Consider the following 9031-nt stretch of genomic DNA (forward strand, 5'->3'; position numbering starts at 1 on the left):
ATGGCCTGGAAGCCAATGATCATCCTTTTGTATCATCAGAAGATCAATAGCAGCCTAATGCTTCATCACAATGTTTATGACATTCACGTCACCTCTTCACATCACATAGGCAGTTTATCATGCTATGTCATCATTAGTAAAAGGGTGAGTACAGTACAATAAGATATTTTGAGAGAGAGAGGAACCACAGTCATACACCTTTTATTACAGCATATTGTTATAATAGCTCTATTTTATTATTGTTAACCTCTTACTGTGCCTAATTTATCATCTAAGCTTTATCATAGGTATGTATCTGTAGCAATAAACCTAGTATATCTAAGTTTCAGTACTAGCTGTGATTCCAGACATCCACTGTGGGTCTTCAAACATATCCACTGCAAATAAGGGAGACTACTGTAATTTCAAGAAGTGGTAGATAATCCTAGCAGCTTTAAGATGTAAAGAATAATGATTATTTTTTTATGGAAGAACAGAATTTGGGAGAACTATTAATTTGCATTTTTGGAGGGGATTTGCAGGCTCCTTTAATCATGTACAATGTACTGTGTGGAAAGAAAGCAACATAATGGAAATACCTGGAATATATAATTCTTTCATTTTTACTCTAAACAAATACTAGGAATACCAATGTCTAAACTTTAAAAATCAGCTGCTCACTGAATGTTACAATGGTAGTAAGTCAACTTACAACTTTAGTTGTAAGTCAACTTAGTCAACTTTAAAAAACTTCAATAATGGGGCACCTGGGTGGCTCAGTCATTAAACGTCTGTCCCAGGGTCCTGGGATTGAGCCCTGCAATGGGCTCCCTGCTCGGCGGGAAGCCTGCTCCTCCCTCTCCCACTCCCCCTGCTTGTGTTCCCTCTCTCGTTGTGTCTCTCTCTGTCATATGAATAAAATCTTAAAAAAAAAAAGAACTTCAATAATATTCAGTGACTCAAGAGATGTATTTTGTTTTGATATAAAATACTGTAAATTTACGGGATAGCTTACTTGAAAATTAGGGTGAAACAGCTTTGAAAAGAATATCAGAGAAAAAATAGGATGTAATGCATTTTGATCATTTTTTCTAATTTGCTATAATTGTATCGTTAATATTACAAATATGATTAGCCATACAAATGATTCTAAGTATGCTGCCACTTTAATTAATATGACTATGAAAGGAAAACTATGAGCTTGCAATGACTATCTGCATATGCAGGCAATATGTTGTTGTAAATTATGACTGTAAATTTATAATTGAGATGTTCATTTGCAGAAGTAAAAATCAAATTCTTTTTGTTTGAGGGGCTGAAAAGGTGACTTTTATACTTAGCAAATCAAAGAAGTTCAAAACTCAGTGGGATTTTAGGGCCTCTCTTATTCAATGCTTGGTGTTCTGGAAGAGAATGAGAAATTGAGTTGCAGAAGTTGTAGTGACATTTGATGAAAGACTCAAACTGAGAAAACACATTTTTTTGATATCAAGAAAATCATTAAATCACACATTTCTATGTAACATATTCACAATGGGTATACCGTGTTCTTTTTTGGGAGGGGGGTCAACCTTGCAGTGGCCCACCACTTTCTACTCTGTCAAATTATGTTATCTGTGACACTAGTGCTTGATAACAGGTGATACTTCCTTCCTGCCTCTCTCCTTCCCTCCTTCCCTCCCTCAGTCCCTCCCTCCCTCCCTTCTGTCCTGTTTTCTTGCCCTCCTTCTTTCCTTCCACGTTAAGCTCTTAATCCCTTCCTCCCTTTCAACACTTTCCCTAAATCTGAAAGGCTGCCCTGTTAGAGCAATGTCATGTTTTCTTCTTACTCAGTGAGATATACATTCCAACCAAATCCTGTAAATAGATTGCTGATAAGGTTTTTTTTGGTTAATATTATAACTTTATCAAACTTATCTATTACTAAAGTTAATTCAAGTCAAAACTTTAAATTTCAAAGCTTTTCCACTACCTATACATTAGCCATGATATTGAATTTTTTTATTGTTTTTTTAATTTTAATTCCAGTATAGTTAACATACAGCGTTATATTAGTCTCAGGTATACAATATAGCAATACAATTCTATACATTTCTCAGTACTCATCATGATAAGTGTACTTTTTAATCCCCATCGCCTATTTCATCCTGAACTTTTAAGAGCAAAAATTAGTTATATATATCAGAGCACCAATTTTAGTTTAGATTTCTTATCTCTTCTGTCTGGTGTTGATGTGGAATTTTAAGTAGAATATTAATAAAAACCAAGCAAGTGGTGGAGAGAGGTAAAATGATGACTTATAACCCAACAGGGGCACTTTATTTTGAGATTGGGCCCTCACTACATTACATCCTGTCCCCACAAGATGGCAGCCATGCTTGATGTAGATTTAATCAGCTTCCTTTTTTGAATGTCTCAATACTTAACAGTTTACCATAGTATTATTAACCCATGTTAGTCAAATGACTATATTTAAGCAAACTTGATATGTTAACTAATTTCTTAGGTAAGTTGATTTTCCAAAATTTTATTTTTCTAAACTTACACATAGGAATAATAAATATTATGTTTTTATAATATCTGCTTTATTCACATCTTCTCTGATTTCATGAGTTACTTAACAATTAAATATCAGTAGAACAATCCTTAATGATATGCCACTCAATCCTATGATTGAGAACATAGTGATATTATGTAACTCAAATTTTGGATTAAATATTAAAGTTTCAAAAATGAGGTTAATTTAACTATTTTCTTTTTTTAAAGAAAAAATATGTTTTATATATCTTGAGTGAAGGAATTGCACTTGGCCATAGAATATAGAAATTGTCTACTAATTTATAATTGATCCTCCTGGTATGGCATATCAGTTCAGGGAAATGTCTAACAAATACGTCAAAAGCACAAAGAAATACATGATGCAAACTACAGTGAATATCAGTTATCATTTGACCTTTAAAAATAAGATTTTGTTATTTTCCCATGGTTAACCATATAATTCTGAAATTACTGTTTCTTTTGAACCATATTTCTCTAGGCACAGAAGTAAAAAGTAGTAATAAAACTGTAAACATTTAAGTTTACTTCTTAGTGGTGGATAGGGTAAAAAATCAGTATAGATTCAAACATAATAAATTCCTTATTCCCCTTTGGTCCTGCAAATTGGTGGTAAACTTAAGTTCAAATAATTATGAATAAATGAATTAACTAGTGAGTGAATGAAAGGATAAAATGAAAAAAATAAATATTGTAGAATATTACTCATGCAGTATAAGTCAATATGTCTTGACTCACTCCAAAATAAATAGATTTTTGAGGTGTCAAAGTGGTCTGGTCATAAGATTATTTCACCTATTTATCAGTCTTATTGCTTACAACACAAGATTTATCAAATGTAGAAAAAAATGGAAGGTGTTTTGAAAGAGTTCTTTGGAAGATGACAATAAAAATTATCTCAGCAACAAAAGCCCAAATATGAATCTCTGCCCAAATTTAACTTGACTTATTTGCAGTATGGTTTATATGGCTAAAAAGAATGCAGGGAGGAAAAAAAAAACTAGTTTATATTAGATCTCATAGAATTTATCTAAAGTTGGCTAATACAAAATTAATCATATAGTACGCACTTTGTTTCCTACCTTTTTTAACACTTTGCTGCTTTATCACATTTTAAAAATTTCATCAAGATAGAGTTGAACCATAAAATACTAGACACAACATCAAAATTGTAAAAATGAGATGATATTAAAAAGTTTTAAAATTCATATGCCATTATAAATAACTAAACCAGCATTTCTTGCATTGTGCTCTATGGAGTACTTTGTTTTGTTCTATAAAAAAAAAAAAAGGCAGATTTAGTGACCACATCAGATTGCAAAATGCTAGATAGACTTTTCTTCTCTAAGAGATCCATATTGTACACTAACATTAAAAACATGGAGAAGTCTTCTAGGAAACAATTATTAATCTGTGTTAACCCAAAATATCCCAAATTTATATAACCACCAATTTTCCTTTTTATAGACAGAAAGAGCAATGTTTATTACATTGTTGAAATCCATTTTCTATATTCCAAATAATTTTTTGTCATTTATTGGTTTTTTTCCTCTTGTATTTGCAGATGTTTATATTAGCTAAATTGCAAATCAGTAGGTTGAAATGTCATATCTGGGGAGATATCCTGTTGTATCTGTTTTGAACTTCTATGATGAAGGAAAATATATCACCCAAGAGTATATTTTCTTATCTATAAAAAATGCTTTGGGGGTGCCTGGGTGGCTCAGTTGTTTAACTGTGTAACTTTTGATCTCAGCTCAGTTCTTGATCTCAGGGTCATGAGTTCAAGCTCTGCATTGGGCTCCATGCTGGGCATGGCATCTACTTAAAAAATAAGTAAATAAATAAAACTAAAAATGCTTTGTAGATTTCCAATTCTTCCTAGGACATAGAAAGCCAAAGGAGAACATTACTCTGATCCTGACAATTAGAAAATACTGTGTGACCTATAAAAATACAACTCTCCTTGACCCATCAAAGTGCTGAGGTGGTGAGACAACGAACTAAGTTCCAAAGAGTGGCAATCACCTCTAACAGGAGACAGGACACAAAACTGCTTCACTTTCACAGAGCACAGAGAAAGAACTGGCTGCCATAGTAGCAAGTAAGATGAAATCAGCAAAAAATTTAATAAATTCCTAAAGGTTGAATGTGGGATAGTATAAGAGTTTAGAATAACTCAGAGTAGCTGACACCAGGGGCATTTGCGCTTACTCAAGCTCTTTTCTATGAATCTGCTTAAGGTGCTCATGGGAAAGAATGAGAGCAGAGCAGGACACCAGATATACCCTGTAACTGCTACAGGCATGATGGAGATAGAACAATCTTAAAATGTAGCCCACTCTCCTGGACCTTCCTCATTAGGAAGAAAATATGCTTTAAGCTGCTGAGGGAAGGATAGCAGACTGTCTTGTAACTAGGGACCAGGCCAAGATTCAGTGCTTCTATAGAAGCAGAACTCATCAACTTCTGGGGAAGTGCCAGTAAAATTTCCTTCTTGACACCAGAGACCAAGAAAAGATCATTGCTTCTGGTAGAGTGATAGATCAAGATTGTCTGCCCCTGTGGGAGGGATAAAAGAAAACCTTTATGGGTCACAATCCTGTTCCAGAGATATCCTATTGCTGGGATAAGGAGAGGCAAAAAGTATCTCCCCTATTTAAGGACCGCCAGATATAAGTCTGAATATGGCTGTCATTGGGATGAGAAGGTCAAGAATAATAACAAGGCCCCCTTCCTGATGCTTGGGCACACAGGTATTATCTAAGACCAAGCTTACACAAGAAGAAGCAAAAACTCACTCCCTGCCCCACCATGAATCTAGCATTAAATAATAAGCAATAGAAGGCTACCACTAGTAGAGAAAAAGGAGTGTGAAAAGAAACCTTCTATTTGACAGTTGTGCAAGAGATTCTGAAAACAGAATAAAGCAGAAAAAATGAGAAAATCTTCTAGCACCACAAGGCTCACCCTAATCACATAGTTCAGACATCCCACCACTGAAGAATTCAAAGGGCAATAATATCAACAACAAAACCCAAACCCAACTGTATTATTCACTACTATTGTAACAGAAGAGTTCTATTCATTTCTAGCAATCAATACTCTTCACCTCTCCCTACTGTTCTTCAATTGACAGTGTTTATATTCATTCAAAAAGACAAAATAGCAAGAAAGAAAAAGCCATTGTCCAGAGATAAAACAATCAACAAAGCACTTTGAGCAATTACACAAATGTTGAAACTATCAGTCGAGGGCTTTATAATTATAATGCCTACTATTTAATATGTTAAAGGATACAGTAGTGAAGGTGAAGAACACACATGGAGCACATGAGGAATTTCAACAAAAGAGGGAAACTATTAAAATGAGTTAAATAAAATCTTCCCTACCCCCCAAAAAACCCATGATATCTAAGATGAAGAATTACTCTGACAGTCTTAGCATATCTGAGCAAGAAATTTGTGAACTTAAAAGTAAGTTGATATGAAATATTCTAAATGAAACATAAAGAGAAAAAGGAATAAAGAGAAAAAAAACCTGCAAGAGTATCTAGGAGCTATGAGACAATATCAAATGGTCTAACGTGTGTGCTTTGATTTATAGAGGAAATAAAGAGAAAGAGGAAGAAGTAATACTAGGAAAGATCAGAAAGGATAAATTTCCAATATAATGAAAGACAATAAACCAAAGATCAAAAATCTCAGAGAATTCCAAGCAGGATATTTAAAAAGTTAAAAACACAAAAAGTACCTAAAAAAACATGTCATAGTTAAACACCTGAAAAACAAAAATAAAGAGCCAATCTTGAAAGCAACTGGAGAAAAAAAGGAAACATTGCATACAAAGGAATAAAGAATTAAGGCATACTTCCCATCAAAAACTATGCAAGCCAGAAGACAATGGAGTAACATCTGAAAGGTACTTTAAAAAAAATTTTGATCAATTAAAACATTAAGCCCAGCAAAATCTTTCAAAAATGAAGATGAAATAGACTTTTCAGACAAACAAAAGCTAATAGAATTTATTTCCATAAGACCCCCATTACAAGAGGGGCACCTGGGTGGCTCAATCAGTTGAGCCTCCAACTTTTGGTTCCAGCTCGGGTCATGATCTCATGGGTTGTGAGATCAAGCCCCACATCGGGCTCCATGGTCAGTGGGGAGTCTGCTTGAAGATTCTCTCCCTCTGCCCTCCCCACACTTGGGCACGTGAGCACACTCTCTCTAAAATAAATAAATAAATCTCTTATAAAAATTGAAAAAAAAGACCTCCATTACAAGAAATCTTAGATCATTAGGATGAAGATGTATGATACAAATAGAGATTTGGATTTAGAGAAAGAAAAGCACCAGATGTAGTAAAATAAAGTAAATATAAATGATATATTTTCTCTCCTTTGTAATCTCTTTAAAGACAATTGATTATTTCAAGTAAAAATGATAGCAGGGTACTGTAAAATTTATGACCAATGTAGAAGTAAAATGTATGACAAAAGTAGCACAAAAGATATAAGGGTGAAAATGAAAGCCTAATATACAATTTTTTAAGGTATGTTGTGATAGGTTAAATGTAATATTATAAATGAAAAAGCAATCAATAAAGCAGCTGACCAAAGAGACATGAACAAACCCAAATGAAATCCAATGAGCCTGGACCAGATCACAGGAGCTGCCCAGCTGCCCATAAACTTGAGAACAATATTAACTAATTATTTCTTTGAGCTATTGTGTATTGGGATGGTTTGTTATGCAGTAACAGATTACTAAAACAGTTACCATTTTGATTCTCTTAGCTGATATAAATAATTACTTTTTAGGTATTGATTTACTATCAGATATTTCAGTTTGCTCTGGTTTCATTTTGTGCAGACTTCTGACTCTGAAGGGGCTGGAGTTTTCAAGACTCGATACCAGAGAGGGACAAGAAGTGTATGTGGAGATTCAGCACAGGAAAGCTGAATATTTTCACAGTCTGACAGAGATTACTTATTACAGGGTTATGTGGTGCTGGGAAATGTGGGAAATTCAGTACAGCTGGAATACAAAAACCACACAGAGCAAATCAGTTTCAGTAGAAGCCTCAGAATGGTCATGCCTTAGGGGTAACTACCATATATAAATAAAAACAAATCTTAGGACTAATTTTAAAACTCTGAACCATTTTAGAACAGCATGAAATAAGCCTAATGGCATCCAGAATGATCTGTCAAAACTTTAACTGCCTTGCAAAATAAAATTCACATGTTTTAAGGGAGGGTGCTAATTCCAAAATCTTATAATTTATTACCCACAATATCTAACATAAAAACAGAGGTTTCTAGGTGTATAAAGAGACAAGAAAATATGAGACACGTTTAAAACAAAAAGAAGTAGAAATATACACAGACACCCACCCAGAGAGGCACAAAAACATCACCTAGATATTGAAATTAGACTAATCCTATAGACTTTAAAAGACAAAAATGGAACTTTACAAATACTTGTATCGATATATTTACAAATTTTCATGAAATAGATAAATTTCTTGAAAAACCAACTTAACAAACTCACTCAAGAAGAAATAGAAAATCTGAAAGTCTACTATTTATAAAAATGAAATTTATTATTAAAAACCTTTCCACAAAAACATCTAAAGACCCAGATAATTTTACCGGTATGTTCTATCAAATATTTAATTTAGAGATAATATTTAACATATCCCTTATGAACATACACATAAAAACCTTTTTAGAGTATCAGCGATTGTAAGCCACAAACATGAAAGTATTACTATTACATGTTATGTTATTTTATGATTTTAAAATCAATCAATATAATTCACCATATTAAAGTAATAATGGAGAAAAGACATTATATTGTATCAAAACCTTGTATCAATCATGTTAATAATTGTCAAAAAATTGTTTGACATAGCAGACACCCAGGACCCCCAGATGGTTGTCACCTGTACCAGTGAAGGAGAAGAAGCACAGGGATGTCAAAGTAGGAGAGCTGACAAGCTGGATACTGATGTAGGATTTCATTCAGCCCCAGAGGCATGGCTGGAGCATTTCACAGAGGTTACCAGAGGCATTGCTGGACCATTTCACAGAGGTTACTACCAGTATTACAAGAAGTATGTCAATGTGAAGAACTGGGGTATCGCTGGGATTTCTACGATGCTGGCAGCTCATGTGCTTTTCAATTACTATTGTTGTTACAAAGAACCCCCCACTTGAACAGCTTCGGAAATACCACTGAAGAGGGCCCAGTGTGGAGGCTTTCTGCATTCCTGACCATGACTTTTGCCTGGCACCCTTGAATCCTTTCATGTCCTAATTGAGAACTAACATCAGATAAAAAGATGACTGGTACTTGGGGCGGGGGGAAGCACTAGGCAAAAATTCACCAGTTATTTTTGATTAAAGAAAATTAGCAAACTGAAATAAGAGGTAATTTCTTCAATCAAATAGGGAGTACTGTTGTTTCCTTGGGCTGCCATAACAAAGTAGCAC

General features: G+C 34.1%; 1 pseudogene; it reads left to right on the forward strand.

The window, feature by feature from the left end:
- LOC148164888 (ATP synthase F(0) complex subunit f, mitochondrial pseudogene) lies at positions 1-8777 on the forward strand (annotated as a pseudogene).
- The last annotated feature ends 254 nt before the right edge of the window (positions 8778-9031 follow it).

The sequence above is a fragment of the Eumetopias jubatus genome, unplaced genomic scaffold, assembly GCF_037043125.1.
Source record: "Eumetopias jubatus isolate StellerSeaLion01/CBP00866 unplaced genomic scaffold, mEumJub1_p1.0 scaffold_2, whole genome shotgun sequence".
Lineage (NCBI taxonomy): Eukaryota > Metazoa > Chordata > Mammalia > Carnivora > Otariidae > Eumetopias > Eumetopias jubatus.